The 17132-nt window shown below is 36.4% G+C and overlaps 1 long non-coding RNA gene across 1 annotated transcript; it reads right to left on the minus strand.

The window, feature by feature from the left end:
- Window positions 1-12611: 12611 nt before the first annotated feature.
- On the minus strand, window positions 12612-15832 carry LOC112180709. The gene is made up of 4 exons (XR_002928435.2): window positions 15695-15832; window positions 14617-14690; window positions 13417-13523; window positions 12612-12675 (listed from the first exon to the last, which is right to left on the minus strand). It is a non-coding gene; the product is annotated as an uncharacterized LOC112180709 (long non-coding RNA).
- Between the last annotated feature and the right edge of the window lie 1300 nt (window positions 15833-17132).

Here is a 17132-nt window from a genome sequence, read left to right on the forward strand (position 1 = left end):
CACATAAGTTGGGTCAATCTTTTGAAAATTGAAACCCAAACACAACCACACTCCACGACCCAAATAGCTAAGTAGATGAATTCCACCTGCACCAACAACAAACCCTAGCAGCCAACAACCCGTTGCCACCAAAAGCACTATCAAAGCTACCAACTCGATTGGAACAACCTAATCAATATGTAACATCTTATAGACCACTGGTATCGAAAACTGTCACAAGCACTCACTATGCCAATAATGCCTTCAGAAGACACACTTCAGACGATAGAATTCTTTTTTTTGTCGTCTGAATTTTTTAAACGTCTTTAGACAACATATATATTAATTATGTTGTCTGAATAGCATGAGAATCCATACTATTTTAGTTTTTCTCGCTTTGAAAAATTCAGACGACAGATAAATGTCATATGAATAAACTGAGAAATTCTCACTTTTAGTTGAAAAAATAAGACAACAGATTTATGTTGTTTGAATGAAATGGGGAAATTACTTCACCTTGTGTGTCCAAAAATTATTATTTTTTACCATGTAAACTTATCATCAATTTGCCTTAACATGTCTGCGTTTTTCCCACACTTGGTCAAAAAATCAAAAACACCTTCTCGCGCCTAGCTCTCTCTCTCGACCCAGCAGTAACCCAGAGGAACAACCCAGCAACATCCCATCCATTACCAGCAACCCAACCCAGATTCCCTTGATTCTTCTCCATCAGAAAAGACAGAAGATTCCTTTGCACTCCTCGAACTAGGTTTTCCCAGAACTGGAGTTCTTCCATTTGAAGAGCTGGAGTCCGAAGTATTCAGTATTGTTAATTGCATGGTAATCTCGTTCTTCCTCTTAGGGTCTCGACTTCAATTTGTTTGGGATTTTAGGGTTTTGTTGGGATATTGATTTGGTGGGTTTTGCTAATTTTCTTTGAAATTAGATTTGGGCTTGGGTTTTCTCTCTTTTTCGTCTCCCTCCTTGGCAGGAACCAGACCTGGACTTCTTGTTTTCGGCTGCTTTGCTTCAGCGCCTGTCTCCTGCTTCGAAGCTGTTGTAGAGGCTGGTTGTCTGTAGCCTGCTTTGGTTTATTTGGAATGAACGTAATAGCATCAGACATAATGGTAGTGTTTTTAATTTGGGGCGCTTTACACAGCGTTTCATTTTGATTCTAAAGGAAGCTACCCACCTAGTTTTTAAGCCTTATACAAATTTTGCTTATGCTCTTCCAATTTTTCTATTGCTGGAAATATCACATTTGAGGTGCATTGCGCAGTCTTTTAAACCTGTGACATGGTTGGCTCCACCGGATCATTGGCTGAAAGTGAACACAGATGGGTCCTTTAGAGGCACTACTAGGGCTGGATATGGAGGTATTTTTAGGAATGTAGATGGAAATTTTATTGGTGCTTTCTCAGCCAGAGTTGATGTTCCTAGTGCTATTGATGCTGAGGTGCTTGCTGTTATTGAAGCCATTCAGGTGGCTGGGGTTAGGCGTTGGACTCACATATGGTTGGAAACAGACTCAATGCTTGTACTACACTATTTCCGTGCCCCAAGTCTTATCCCTTGGAGACTTAGAACTCGATGGTACAATTGTTTGCTTCAAGCTAGCCAACTTACTTTTCATGTTTCCCATATATATAGAGAAGGCAATAGTGTTGCAGATGCGCTAGCTAACTATGGCGCTTTAAATGAAGGAGCTTTCTGGTGGGCTTCTCTTCCTTCTTTCATCAGTACTCAGTATAGTCATGATTATACTTCACGTACTACTTATCGAGTCTCTTAGATCAATCTTTTTGTTTGGGCTCTTTTTGAGAGTTCCAAGTTGTACAAACTGGTCTTTCTATTTTTGTTTTGGGTTTTGGGAGTGCTCTTCATTGAACCTCTCATTCCTTTGCTCTCTTTGTATGGCACGAGGTCAGGTTTTATGCCCTCTCCGTTGCCTCATTTATCTATAATAAATGGAACCGGGCGTGGGGCTGAGCCTCCCAACTCGGCTGGGTTCCAAACTTATAAAAAAAAAAATATATATATAAAAAAAAAAAATTGGGGCATTAGGGATTTTGTTGATTTACAGGTTAGAGGTGACTGAAATGGAATTGAGTTTTACTCAGGTTTAGGGATCTGGTACTGGGTTTTTGGATTACCTTATTGGTTTATTCTTTAATTCGATTTGGGTGTTTATTAGCTATAACCTTTGAATAAAATTTGCTTAAACTTTATGGGTGTTCTTCAAATCGTTTTGAGCTGGACTCCAATTCGTCGTCGTTGTACTGTCTCCAACTCTGAAGCTGACACTGCTAAATGACGCCAACAATTAGGCTTAGGGTCAGGGTCTACCATTGATGGATCCTCGGGATTGTTGCACGGGGGAGAGGACCGTGAACGAGGTTGAGTGTGGGTTCGTTGGCAGATTTGGGCTGGGATGAGAGGAAGGAGAAGGAGGGGGAGGGGTGTTATGTGATTGTAATATGGATAGCTTGTTTGTTCAAAATTCTCCATGGTTCATACTCACCTTCCAAGGGCGCTTTCTTAGATGATTCTAATAATTGTGGGTGTTCTGCACGAGCGTTTGTATTTTACAGAGTGTTTTTTTTTTTTTTTTTACTATTGATTGAGTATAATGTGTTGATGATATCAAGTGGTAGTGCCAAGAAGAGAACTGCGTTGCTGGTTGTTACCCACCCAGATGATGAGTCCATGTAAGCATAGCTTTACAAATTGCTTTATCATGTTTCAAGTCCAATGGGCTTTAGTTGTGGCTGACTTCAGCTAAGTTTCTTTTTAGTGTAATTTATGTTGCGGATCTTGAATGATGGGATGGTATGAAGGAGAATTTCTCTTCATCATACAAACATCGGATTGCCTCTTATGATGCCCTTTCATTTTGATGCCGGCATATATTTTCAAAATTGATCGTTGTCCTTGATGATTAACACCGCTAGGTCATCTTAATGGAAAACAAGGTCTAATGACAAGTGTGTTAATTACAAGCACACAATTCTGACCTATTTGTAGAGATAGTTAAGGTCATATGACAAAGGAGTTGATGACAAATATACTGCAGTAAGGTATTCATTGGTTTAGGACAGCTTTAATAGTACTTAGGTGCAATATGTTGGTTATCTGTAACAACTATGTACTCAAGTGCTGAGTGATTCTACTCAACTATGTAACTACTACCTTTTTGGATACTATCTTGAGTCTATAATAACTTATTCTTAAATCATCAGGATGGTTTTGGTAAGTTGCATGTGGAATCACAATATATTGGCAGAGATTACTGAAGAGGAAGTCGTAAGTCAGGGCATTGACTTGGTAAGATAATCTTTCAAAATAAATTAGTTTGCTTTAGCTCTTCACCTTCCACTATCATTTATGGACTCGAGAATTTCTAGTTCTCTTCTTTTTTGGTGTGCAATGAAAATCATTTAATGAACTCTTACTTATATGCACGCCTGATCTTGTTTTAATCACATTGTATCTCTAAGGATATATTTGCTAAAGCCTATTTCATTAGCCTGTTGCATAGCTAGAAACATTGTTTCCATTCTATTGTTGGTATTCTAGTTAGGAATTCATTTTTCGCTTGACTGTGTTTTTACGCGTCAGTTTGTTAAGTAGTATTGATGAAAGGAAATAACAGTATTATCTATTGCAACACTAATAGCAGTAGCTCCTGCATTTCATTTCTGTTAGCAATCACGTATCATTTTCACAGGGCCTAACACACAGCAGTATTGCAGTAATAAATTCCAGTGCTGTATAGTTTACAGTAGGAAGCCTCTTCACCATGTTTTTCATTGAATTTATGCTAGACCGAGCACCTTTGATCTCATTATAAAGCTCAAGCGTGGTTAGTGACTCAGGAAAGGTAGCTAGGTAACATTTGAATAGAGCCGCTATATCAATTGAGCTTATACCCTCTAGTATTGATGCATTTGATTATGATATAGGTGATATTACAACATTCGACTCCCTCCAATTTGAACTCCAAAAACTGCAAATAAAAAGTACAGTGACAATCAGCATCCATGCCAACATTAAAAGGAATACTGTAATACACAGTGGTTTTAATCATAAGCACACAAACCACCAGACCATCCTATAATTTTTTCTTACACAAACATTGCCGAATAATAAAACCCTGACTCTTTTTCAATAAAAACTCAGCTACAACATCAACCTTAAATCTATGCATTTAAATAAGTCAGGGCCATGTGACAAAAGGTATGCTATCATATCCTTAGGTGTCAAAGAAACAAATATACTTAATCTTCCTCAATCTCAAACTTCATGGACAAGTATTATCTTCAATCCAACATCCGGCTCCATCCAATCATATTGTATTCTGCTGTGCTTGTTTTCAAAGTTGATCCTAGAAGAGGCCACACATTGGAAACAAGTGGACCACCTAAATAAGTCACAAAATCTTTCACAGTCGGCATCCACACTATAGTCAGTATTTCAGTTTCATCAAAAATCTCACAGTTAAAATACTCTCAGAATATTTAGTTAATTTTATGCCAACAACTAGGGTACTATGAAAGCAGAATAAAGTTATAGAAACTTACCAGTAGGTGACAAAGAGTTGCATATCTCGTGCTTTTATTGTTTCACATACACTGCCAACTTGAAGCTTGTTATATTCAATGCACTCTTTTTCCTCTTTGTCATGCTGGTGAATGTTTTTATGCAAGACCTTATCAAATTTGTCATGATTATTCAGGAGCACCCGAGAAAGCACATCATGCAGCTTGATAAGGAACTTGGACATTGTTAGAACCCCTGGTTCTGCAACAAGGTGGTCAAGTTCTATTGCAAATAACCAAAGAGTAAGAAATTATACACAAATGACTATTCCAACTGCACTTGATATGGACGAGTTCTTTGCCCAAGTTGCTCTATCTACTCTATGGATGCCTTCTAGGCTTTTGTCTTAGTTAGATTAGGATCAAGATATTATGCTGATAATAACAATGATAGTACTTGAAATTGGCTAATGTAAAAGCTAGCTTGCTAGTTTTGTATTATGGTACTGATGAGATTGTATATTGGTGCGTTAATAGATGCAATGAGAAATTTGCTGATTTTAGGTCCTATAATATGGCTTTGATGATTATTCAGAATGAATGAGGTTTGATATGGTTCAAATTCAACACATACAGGTTTATGATATATTGTACCACAAATACAGGAACAACAAAAAAGAAGAACTATCTGTCGTTCCTACATACTTGTAACAACATAAAACTGATTTTCAATTCATTATCAAACAACAGAACTACCTCTAACAAACAACAGAAAAGTGAAGTTCATTTAATTATCAAACAACAGAATTTGATTTCGTAGTGACGTTGTTTTCAGCTTATATAACAGTCATATGTCTTTAAAAATGCATTCAGACAACATATTGTTAAACAAACCTTTATTTTGGTAACTTCATAATACATATAAATGTGTTCTTATTAAATGTCAGAGAACAACAGTTTTATTAAAATTGTAGTTTGCAGTTCATTTGAACAACATTAATCTGTCACAGTATGTGATTAATAACCACAGAAAGTTTGAAATCCTTCAATTTTGGGTTGTTCAGACTACATAATCTTACGAAACTTCTGTTGTTTGAATGAGGACAGATGACGGATGATATCTGTCGTTTGATGTCATAAGAGACGGTAGCTAGATACACTACAGATAATTTCCATATCAAACGACAGATATCATTTGTCATCTGAAGCTATTATTGGCATAGTGACTTGAGCCACCAGGCGCCACCATGAAGGTGGAAGAGCAAAAACACCACAGCCCCAGATAAAAGCTTCATTCCTTAGATCGAGGGCTAACAGACCAACAAATTAATCACCACTGGGACAACCGCCAATGCCACCAACACTATAAGGACCATCAACACCACCCTTGCAAACCAAGTATAAACGAACAACCAAAACCTACAACCACTAATATTCCGCCCCCAATCAAAGCCCTTGGCCAATCAACAAAACCCCTACGCCACCAACAAACAAAATACGGGTCAATCTCATATCCTTAACGAAACCAATGATAGCCAACACCATAAAATAGGCTTGAATGTAAGTTATGCTTAATTCAAAATTAATTAAAACCAAACTGCAGCCAGGTGATTTTGGTGCCTATCAATCATTAAGACCCAAATTTTGTATTTTTAAAAATTTAAAAGAAAAAAAAAACTCTTAGCCCACCCCACCATTACTATGTTAGTGAAAATAGAATCCATGATCTTTACAGTGTTAAAATTATAACTAATAGTCACTGCTCACCAGTACGTATTTTCAAAATTAATTGTGAAGCTAGCAACATACATTTGATTGCACAACAAAAATAAAAAGAACACAAGCATAAGAGGTTTGTTGACACAGTGAAACCCTTGAATCTAGGTAAACTATTATCAACCTTAACTTCTGTTGAGATAAAAAATTTCACCTTGATTATCTCCAGAATATGATAATTGTACAGGTTGGTTGTGGCCAAAGAGGATAGAGTTCTAGTTGCTTTCAAATAGTGCATAACATAAACTCTATAAAAAAGATAGAAAAGGAAGCAACATAACAAATCATGCATACATCAAGTGGAGTGGTACTCAAGGCATCAAATTTCAAATTCAAAATCTTGGATAAACTTTATTCAAGACCAAGTCAAGATTTATCCAAGATTTCAATGAACAGAAGACACCCGAAACTTTCAACATGCATGGAAGATAGAAGTTGCTACTGCTATAATCGTTTCAATTCAAATTGACAAAGGTGATTATAACCTCAATTTGAATTGAATTGATAGCTATCTTAATCAAGCTTATCTATTGTTGCCTATAAAAAGGCACGTCTTCTACAACAAATGGGGAGAGCAGAAAAGTACATAGAGGAGAGCAGAAAGAAAAGAAATACAGCAAAAGAGTAGGAGAAAAGACGCAGCAAAGCAAGAGAGAAGAGATAGAGAAGAGAGGTCAAAGTTCTACCAGAGAAGGAAAAGAAAAGCTGCAGGTATACGGCTGCATCCATGGTTATTTTTATATATGAGATTTCCTTGATGATGCTCATGACAGGAGAAAGAAGTCTGCCTCCCCACGACACAAGTTCCTTCGATTAATCTGGAAGACAATGACTACCTCGTTGTATGTCCTATGGCCCTCCAAGACTCTAATAGGCCGTTCATGAACGACCACAATTATTGAGTCTTCCCAAATCTGTCGAAATGACGTTAATGGTCTCTAATATATGCTTAACGCATCGAAACAATACTGTTGTTCACGAACGGCCTCGTTTCGATGCTTAAAGCTATCTTGAAATGGTGTTGCTTGCGGCTCCTAGGTGCTCTCCAATGCTTAACGCATCGAAACAATACGGTTGTTCACAAACGGCCTCATCTCGATGCTCAAAGCTCCCTTGAAATGGTGTTGCTCATGCATGACTCAGTGCATAGAATTAGTTGTTCATGAATAGCCAAATTCTAATGCTAAACGCTCCCTGCAAAATGACATTGCTGTGAAAGCAAAATTGCTCCAACAAATGTTAAACAAAGCAACGGGTCCTTGGTTAATCACACCTCCACAGAGGACAAAAATTCAAGTTCTCTATTTGTTGTGGCATGTGACACTAGCTTGAAAAGTCAAACGGTATTGAATTTTCCGTTCCAATCAATCTGCGGTTGGTAGTCCTTGTTTGTTATTAGATCACACAAAATGCAAAGTGGAGACAAAATCCACCGCTTCATGTAGTGACGTCCAAGATTGATCTCTTCCCTTAATAATGAAGTCATATTGATCATGCATGTCTCAAAGGCTTATGACAAAAATAATTGGTTATTTAATGGACAACAACTTTTCATTAATTAATTTAACTTGATGAATCTCATATTGAGAAAACCACAAAGGCATGCGACAAGCCAAGAAGCATGGCTGCACTACATCGAGTTGTTAGCTTAAAGCCGCAAGAGAAATACAACAGAGGTGAAACAAGGCCTAAAGAAAAGACAAACAACTGACTACTCACAATAATAGTCTTGTTGCTTGAAAATGGTTAGGAGTCGCGAGGCACAAGCACGACCTAGAGTGAGTTTGTTCTCCACTTCTTTAGAACCCGAGAAAATAAGAAAGAGAGCAAGCAAATCTCTCTAAGTCGTCAAGAGAAGGCACCAAAGAGTCCATTTCAATTTCTGCATAGCATTGGTGCGGAAAATCAAATGAGTATTCCCCACCAGGCTTCTTACAAAACATGGAAGCAAGTCCAGTTAAGGTTTACTTTAAATGCTGAGCCCAAAATAAAAAGTTTGGCTTGTCAAAAGTAAAGTAGTCATTCGACATAAAGGCTCGGTTCTTCGTATGGTTGTTCGAACCAACTTTACACTCAGGCTTAATCAAGCAATATGAGGCCCACTTCAAGTCTCAGAGTCCAACCTCAATGCTCAGCATAATAGGTGCCCAAATCAAATCAGCGGACACTCTATTAAATTGGTTGTCCAGAAGAAATACATTTGATGGATTCAAGAAATATATACATCCGTCGAACACAAAAGTTGGTACAAAACCAGAAATACCAATTTCTATAAACTACGGTCGGTTTGATCCCACAATGGGTACGTAGGCAATCTAGTGGCCCACTAGATGCAACCACAATTTCAAATCGAATCCTTGACTCCACCAGTCAAATTCACACCACAAATTCAAACAGAATCCCTGACTCCACCAGTCAAATTCAGCCAGTCCTAAATTGAATCACTGACTCCAGTCAAATTCTCCCACCACTAGAAATACAAATTTTCAAGAACTACAACGGTTTGATCCCTCCTCGAGGGTATGTAGGCAATCTAGCGACCCACTAGATGCAACCGCAAGTCCAAACAAAATTCCTGACTCCCTGGTTCATTCAATTAGAATCCTTGACCTCATCAGTCAAATTTCGCCAAACACCAGGAAACGTCATAGCCTTTCCAAACAAATCCAAAGTAAATCGAATCCCTGGTTCATTCACACCAAATTTGTCCAAACACTATTCCTATTCCAAAAAGCAATACCCTCCAATTGGTCATACACCCATTGGAATTCTTGAACTACGAGTGGCTTGATCCCTCTCCAAGGGTACGTAGGCAACTCATTCAAATATCCGGGTGCAGCCGCAAAAACAAACAAATAAACACACATCCACAATTGGTTTCTTTATAAATGGAATAAAAGGGTGTTTCCCTATAACACGAGATTGTAATTAAGAGACACATTCTGTCTTGAATGGGTCGAACCCAAAATAATAAAAACTCTATTCACTAAATGAATACGAGTGAAATTATGTTGGGTGACATTTTCGCTCACTGTGTGCAATTTTTCCTCAACATAATTTTTGGCACACTCGGTGGGACCCATTCTTCTTTTCATCTCCATTTGTGATATGACTAATCATATATGTTACTTGTGTGCTACAGGATACAAGATGGCACCACAAGTCACAACTTCTAAAAGCCAAGTCAAAGCAATGCATTAAGTGAATACGAGTAAGCACATATGGACTTACAACCAACGTGAATAGCTCTGATCTCGGCTATTTTTGACTAGAGTTCTTTGTCTAGTTGCACAATTACCACCTTGTTATTCTTCACCTTTTGAATTGCCCTCCTTCGTCTCCTTCAATAAATATTGTTTCCCTCGTCTATTATGTGTGCTTCATATACCACTAACACCTAACTGACCTCATGGGATACTCGGACATGCACAATGGCATGAATGAGATGAAAGTATATGTGTGACTAGTTAATTTACTTCAACATTGAACAAGTAAATTAACAATTCTCAATTTAAGCTCTAGGTTTTCTTTGCAATAAAAATCTTTCTCAAACAAAAGATGTGTTCAAATGTTCTATGGAAGCACAATAATAAACACTTTTCTTTCCTTCTATATATATGCACACTACAGGCCTTAGAAAATCTAGGATGATAAAATCTAATGGGATTCTATTCGGAAAGTATCATCCTTCAAAGATATCATGGAAGAAAAACTGATTTTTTCAAATGGAAAAGATATGCATACTTAATAGACAATTTTAAGAGGCTGTGAGGGATAAATGCATCTCAACCACATGTATATTAAAAGCTGAAATTATAATAACTTAAAATTGTGCATTTGTTTCCAGCAGTCAAATTTACTTGTTTCTCACAGTCCCTTAAAATCTGTCTCTTAAGTGAGCAAACCCTTACATACTCATTCAATTAAAACAACTAATTAATATGCAACCCTACAAATTAGAGAGTGGTAATATTGACTACGAAGACATCTTTCTTAGAAAATTGAAAATAAATATGCATTGACACCACTAAGATATATTCGAGTTTGAAACAGGGTTATCATTCTTGACAACACACAATCGAGAACTAAAGATGCAATGATATATATAATGAATGATTTACCTTTAAGAGATTCATAAAGATTAGTTGGATGTTGATCTTTCAATAGTTTTAGTTTTCAACTCAAACACTCACATTGTTCTAACCTAGACCTAAGACTTAATATTTTGTATATGTGTGGGGAGCACTACTTGGTGTGTGCCTTATCCATAAGAACCTCGACATTTCTCAAATTGTTGCCACCCATCTATTTGAGCTTGAACCTAATAATATTGGAAACTATGTGATGCTCTCTAACGTATATGCATCAGCAGGAAGGTGGAGTGATGTTTCAAGTGTTAGGAAGTTGATAAGAGAAAAGGGTCTGAAAAAGTACGTACCCTGCATATAGCTGGGTTGAAACAAAGTGTTTGGCTCCAAAACCAGTCTGAGTAGCAAACAGTATCTTTTGAGTGCGCCGGCGTGCCAACACCGTGGGGTGCAATCGTCGGAGAGTCCCTTGACCTGACTTCTTCTCAAACGTTGTGGACGAGGAGAGCACCAACCTCATCACCAGGTTCTTTTCTATGCCTTTCGGAAAAAGACTTCTTGCCTTAATTATGGGTAAGAACTTGTGTTGTGATCTCTTGAGTCACCGAGTTGATACTTAGTATTGTAGACTAAGCAGAGCAATCATCGAGAAGTAGGAGAAAACACGGGTTTCCTCATGTCACTAAAACTTTGTTTCACTCATCATTATCAATGGTCATGTCACCATTGTCACCTAAGATATACTAGCTTAACTGAAAGGATACATTATCAGTCTTCTTTTCTTAAAAATGTTTGTATGATATATATTTGTTAGCCCTACATATATGATTAGTTTGAAAATTGTTGTGAACCTGTTGGTTTTAATATTGCACATTTTCAACCGATATGTATTGATTATCAGCTAATGAGATACCAAAGCAATAAAGGTAACCAATGAGTCAATTCATTGAGTTTTTATATGAATAGATGGTCACTAGAAAAGATGCCCGCGCTTTGCTGCAGGTTTATTTTCTTCCTAAATTCTATGCGTGGTAAAGTAGCAAAGATAATTCACGAAATCAGATTATTTTCATGCTGGAAATCAGTTTATTTTTATGCTGGATATGTAATGTAACTGAAGTTGTTATTATTTTACAGATTGCGAAAACTGGTGTTCTAAACAAACTTGTGTATTTACAAATTTCAAAATAGTCGAAAATTACAAATTTGGTACTAAATTTGGCTAACCAATATGAGTCCAACTGGAGCACAATAATTTAGATCAGCACACAGATTGAATAGGTAGCAACAACAACATCCAAGGCATAAACTTTCCTGCAAATGCAAATCATGATCATTGCATGGGTGTGATATTGAAGGTAAGTATGGTTCTTCTGAGTGGAATTGAAGAAAAAACATTAACAGTAAGAGAGTAAATGACACAACAGTCTTATTTGATGAAGGGGTTGTAAACGCCATTGTCGAATGCAGTGGAGTCACTGGCAGCTCCACTATATGGGTCTCCAGTTATATTCCATTGCTTCATATTGGCCTCAATACCCCACTGCCTGAAGATTAAATTCAAAGCTTTCACTACACCATCAATTGTAAGAAATTAATACGTCACTTACATAAACAAATGGGTTTCTTTTTCCGGAATTTGGGAAACATATATGTGGTTATATGTGGCTTAATGATTCAGTAACTGAATAGGTTGAATACCTTAAATTAACTTTCTTTGTACTACAGGTATCAAAATTCCTTGCAGATGAGCCATTTGCAAGTGCTGCAGAACCAATGGAACTCCAAAATCTTTGTGACAATCAAATTTGATGTTCTCATAGAGGTTCGATTCAAAAAGGGTCAAAACAGCAAACAAAATTAGAAATTGACACCTGCATCTAATTATCAAAATGCCCGCCTAAACTTTAGAGGATTATTAAATAGCTACCTTCTTGAATTTTGACTGCTTGCATTATAATATACGCTCATTGCAGCCCTTACACTTTTCATTAAGCTAATATGAGCCTAAAGATATATTAAAAGCCTGCTTGCATTTTAAGATATATTCATGTAATGACTCTAGTACATTAAAACTAAAAAACACACTTCACTTTATAATGCCATATTTCTATATTCTATAAGCATAGATCATCATCCAATTGACTTAATGTAATAAATCAACATTTATTTGCTAAAGAGTTTCTGAATACAAAATGTCCAAAGTTCCTAAGAATACAAACCCAATAGTGGTATGAAGTTGGTTGTGAAGGAGCCATCAGAGAATCGTAAAAGCAGGCAACTCTTTCCAACACCTGAATTTAGGTAATTGCCATTCAGAAACCAAAAGCTTCAACGATGAGAATAAGCGTAAAAAAAATTGGAAGTACTTAATTCCTGATACTTCACAATCACACCAAAACCAAACTTCATATCATTCTCATCCATTTAAGATAATTTTCATAATGAAGCCTCTCATAGCATTAAACCTCCTTTGATGCCAAAATCATGACCTCTGACGCTTATACTTGATTTACCTAAATATATGCCTTTTCCTGAAACACAAATACTAAATGCTCATAGTATAGAATACCCTGGCCAACTCTCTTGTTTGTTTCAATAGGCAATATCTCAGAATACAGGGTGACTCAAGCATCACTCATTGTGAGCTTCATAATGGGGCAAAACCCAGATCAAAAAGTCTATGCACAATTGTATTTAAGCTACAGTTTGGACTCGTATACTTAACAACCATACCCAAACTCTTCAGAAATTCATATCAGAAATAGGAAATAGTTAATCTTAATATTATTTCTTTGCTCCATTTTTTTGCAATTTTACTTCCTAGGTGTTCTTTTTTTTTTCCTCCACCAAAATAGATAGATATGTTGAGTGCTACATATATATACCAATCTTTCTTATCATATGGAGCTAGTTACTATATATGAGCATTGAGGAAAGTCACTGCTCATGAGTGATGCAATTTGAATATTGATTATGAATGTGTGCAAATTTATATAACAGATCAATGAGGAGCCTGACAGAAACGTTTGTACCTGGCTGAAGCAGCTAACAACTTTGATTTGATAGATTCGGGATACTGAGCATCTCTGATCGGCTTAGTCTCTGAGGTCCATTATGTGTTGGCCGGCCAAAAAGAACTCTGGATTGACCAAAGAAATGGTAAGACATAGAAATACAACCGGAAAAAGATGTGTAGACAATAAGGAAAATGGAATAACCAAGTTTAGATCATGATTCATTTATATATGGGACTATGGGAGTACATTTTCCGGACTTACGATTTTAGTGCAAACTGTATTCTAAGTGAATCAATACAATGCAGTGGCTGGGAGTATTAATTTCCCTTCATGAGTTTCATGGAATATTTCCTCCAATTCTAGAGTGCATGCCAAAAAAATAATTAATAATTTCATGCCTGTCCACATTAGGAAAATGCTTATGGTCCTATTTATGGAGGTGAATTTCTTATTGACGGCAAATGTCTGAAAACTTCCCACCATTTACCATCTAAGGTACAACTTGAGGGAATTATTAGTGTCAACTGCATTTTCACCTTATATCATTGAGGGAATTATAAGTTTCTACACCTCTAGATTGTCTAATTGCTATTTTATTTTTTCGTCAACTGTGTTGATCAGGTTCTTGTCTCAGTCAAAATAACTTCAACTTTGATGTTCAAAGTTCAAATACATCACTTATTGCTTTCATATCTGCATAAGTTAAATTCAGTATTGCTTCTATTTTATATGTGCACTTTGAATGGCATAATCTGCATAACACTGTCGTTTAGGTTTACATTGCTGCACTTTCAGGCAAGATTATCTCAAATGTATTGAATAGAACATGGACTTTACACCTAACTATCACATGAACACATATATAATCACAATGCAAAACTGAGTAAATCAAAGCTATAAAATTTAGACATCACATCACAACTTAGAACCTTATTTGCTTGCAGAATTGAAATGTAATGCATATATAAATAGATCTAATCAATTTAGCAATGTGTGTGTCTTAGTCTGCAAGATAAGACTTCCAGAGTTTCAATTGCAACATTTTCTACCCTCAGCCCTTTCTTGGTGTTGATGACAGTTATAATCAGGAAAGGAGTGCCTAGTCAATAACAGTACATTACTAATATGAATAGTGACATTCAACTATCATGCAGGTTTAGCAATTTCTCTAGACAGTTGATAGAGAAGGATAAGATTTGTGTAGATGAGTTTTACCTGTGGTATTGGCTTGCATGGAGTGGAAAGCTTCCAGTCATGTGCCTCTTCAAGTAAAATTTTTATTCATGTCTCTGCAAAAGGTTGATACTGTGTTTAAATACAAAGATTTATGAAAAGGAACATAAAAGCCGTGTTCTTTCTGCTAGAGATTATTAGAGATAGAAGGCATGAGAAGGGCATCAGCAAAATTACAAATGCACTTGAAAAAGCATGGGCATCAGTAAATTTGTTTGCTATTGTTTGTTTTAGCAAATAATGTGATTAACTCTGTGAGGGTACCAAATAACAAATTGACTTGATTGAAGAAATCCAAAGCTGAAATTGAAATGTCAACCACACTATAGATTTACGCCAGAAATAGGTTAAAGAAGTAATTGAACTTTTTGTCTTGGTTTGCTTTATTGTTTATGAGAACCTTCTATAGTTTTCCTACTCACCTCTGACCTCTTCCACTACTTATTGACCACTAAACGTTTCTAAGAATCTTTGAAATATATCTAGCCATTAAAAATGCACGATGAAGGCAACACTTCTGCAACTATCTAAGAGAAACATCAAACGCTATAATCCCTAATCTTTAGTGCCACCTTCTTTGGTATAAGACATAAAAACATCAGTTTCAACTTCTCAATGCTTCTCCCCCAATTTGAGTATAATTTCTATAAACAAACAATAGTTGTTTATGAGTTTATTATATAATGAAACATTACTGTAGATAACTGATGATTAAAACTACAGTAGTACTGTAGTAGTGTAAAAAGCTGTAACAATATTCAAACTGACATGTTAATCTATCAGTAGTATAAGAAGCTGAGCATTTTGTTTTTGCTGATTAGATTGAAGTATTATCAATTACCCTCAATTTTTTTCTAAAGTCTATTAGTGATTAACAAACAAATCTAGAATCACAAAACATGAAGAATGTAATAAGAAACTGAAGATAGATTGCACAAAATTATAAATAGAAAACAAACAAAAGAAAAAGATGTATTTCAAAATCACTGAATATCAAAAAAGAAATTCATTTTAACTTAGAAGGAAAAGCATAAATTAAACAAAAGCACAATTTAAATACCTGAGCAAGCTCAAAGATATTCTAAGCTAAAGCACTTGTCTTCTACTTCACCCAATGATCAGTCTGCTGTAAATTCCACTAAAATTAAAGAATAGCAACAGAATTAAAAAGAAATAAGAACAATAGTTTTTTTTTTTTCAGAGATCAAACCTGTTCTACTTGCTTTTAGCGTGGACTTTTTTTTTTTTTTTTTTTTTTTTTTTTCAGATTATGAACAGAATCTGAATTTGGGACCTATTCAAAAGGGAAACCACAAATTAATAAAGTAGATGATAAAAGTGATCAAATGCAGGTTAGAGACGGAATATTGATTTGAGACGGAAATCAATCCCTTTGCCACAGAAATGAATCCTTTTGCCGCTTATCAAATCAAACCCCCCAACACCCATTTTCTTCGATTACAGACGGATATTGTCACGCCCCTGATTTTACACACATGAAAATCGATATATATAACCCCATAATTATATATGCGTGAACGTCCAGTCATCAATACGAAATACCTGAAATCTTTTTCCCTTAACTTACACACATATTGATGCCCTGAACCCCCAAAGTTAATATACACTCGCTCCAAAGAGTTATATATTACACAAGCTTACGAATTAAATTGTCAACAACAAAATAAAACGTAAAGGCTACTCAGAGTAACTATACAACGGAAGTCCTTATAACGGTAAAGTCACAAAATTGGCTTCCTACCGTAAAGCTGCAAAGGCGCTACCTCAGCTTCAGCGCGATTATCCTAACCTGCAGGATTAACCCCTACACCGTTGGAATGGTGCACCGGGTTGCCACACAACAAACCCGGTAAGCTTTTGCAAGCCCGTATGAGTAACTCAAATCACACATGCACAACTCACGCCAAAAACGAGGAAAACCTTTCAACTCGCGAATAAGGAAAACATACCATGCTTCAAAAAAAACAATACTCTTTTCCCAAAAGAAACAACGAAAGTCACACCGTGACAAAATCATATAAATCGTTAACCTAACAATTCAAATATGATAAATCGATCCAACCTGGATAAAACAATAATTGGGTCCAACCTGGACAAAACAGCAATTAGGTCCAACCTGGACAAAACAGCAAATAGGTCCAACCTGGACAAAGCATCAACACAAATAAATCATACCCATTGTTAACCTAACAAGTAGAATATGATAAATCGATCCAACCTGGATAAAACAACAAATCGGTCCAACCTGGACAAAACAACAAATCGGTCCAACCTGGACAAAACATCAAATCGGTCCAACCTGGACAAAACATGTACCCAGGAGTCTTAAGTAACCTACTTAGATCCCTAAAGTACGATGGCAGACAGACTAGAGCTCTAACTGAATATATCGTAACCTGTCACCCGGCCAAGGTTCAATCTTACGATATAATATTGCCATGAGGATGCAACCTGCAACCCCGGATCCTTAGGCCAAC

The sequence above is a fragment of the Rosa chinensis genome, chromosome 1 (assembly GCF_002994745.2).
Source record: "Rosa chinensis cultivar Old Blush chromosome 1, RchiOBHm-V2, whole genome shotgun sequence".
NCBI lineage: Eukaryota > Viridiplantae > Streptophyta > Magnoliopsida > Rosales > Rosaceae > Rosa > Rosa chinensis.